This window comes from Cupressus sempervirens, chromosome 2, assembly GCF_028749045.1.
Source record: "Cupressus sempervirens isolate cs-2001-9-10 chromosome 2, ASM2874904v1, whole genome shotgun sequence".
NCBI classification, from domain to species: domain Eukaryota; kingdom Viridiplantae; phylum Streptophyta; class Pinopsida; order Cupressales; family Cupressaceae; genus Cupressus; species Cupressus sempervirens.
In genome coordinates, this window is record NC_143119.1 from 565,195,369 (window position 1) to 565,195,772 (window position 404).

Sequence of the window (404 nt, forward strand, 5' to 3'; positions counted from 1 at the left end):
GTGATCCAAAATCGGGTAACTTTTTCTTTTTTCTTTTTTTTGTCAAGTCCCAAAGTTTTGAACTCGAATAGAGTCGGATGCCCCGACTCGAGTCGTCTCCAAATTTTTCGCACGACTCATGTCACCGTGCTCGACTTGATTCTAAGTGCCCCGAGCCGTGTACATGATCCAAAAGCGGTTAACTTTTTCTTTTTGGTTAACGCCCAAAGTTTTCAACCCGACCCGCCTCGGCAACCTCGACTCGAAGCGCCTCGAGCCTTAATGGCCTCCAATGTTTTTGCACGGCTCATGCCACCATCGACTTTTCGCTCGAATCATGTCACCCAGGGCACCTCGATGCTACGTGAGGCGAGCCCTATGCGCGATCCAAAACCGGGTAACGTTTTTTTTTGAACTCCCAAAAT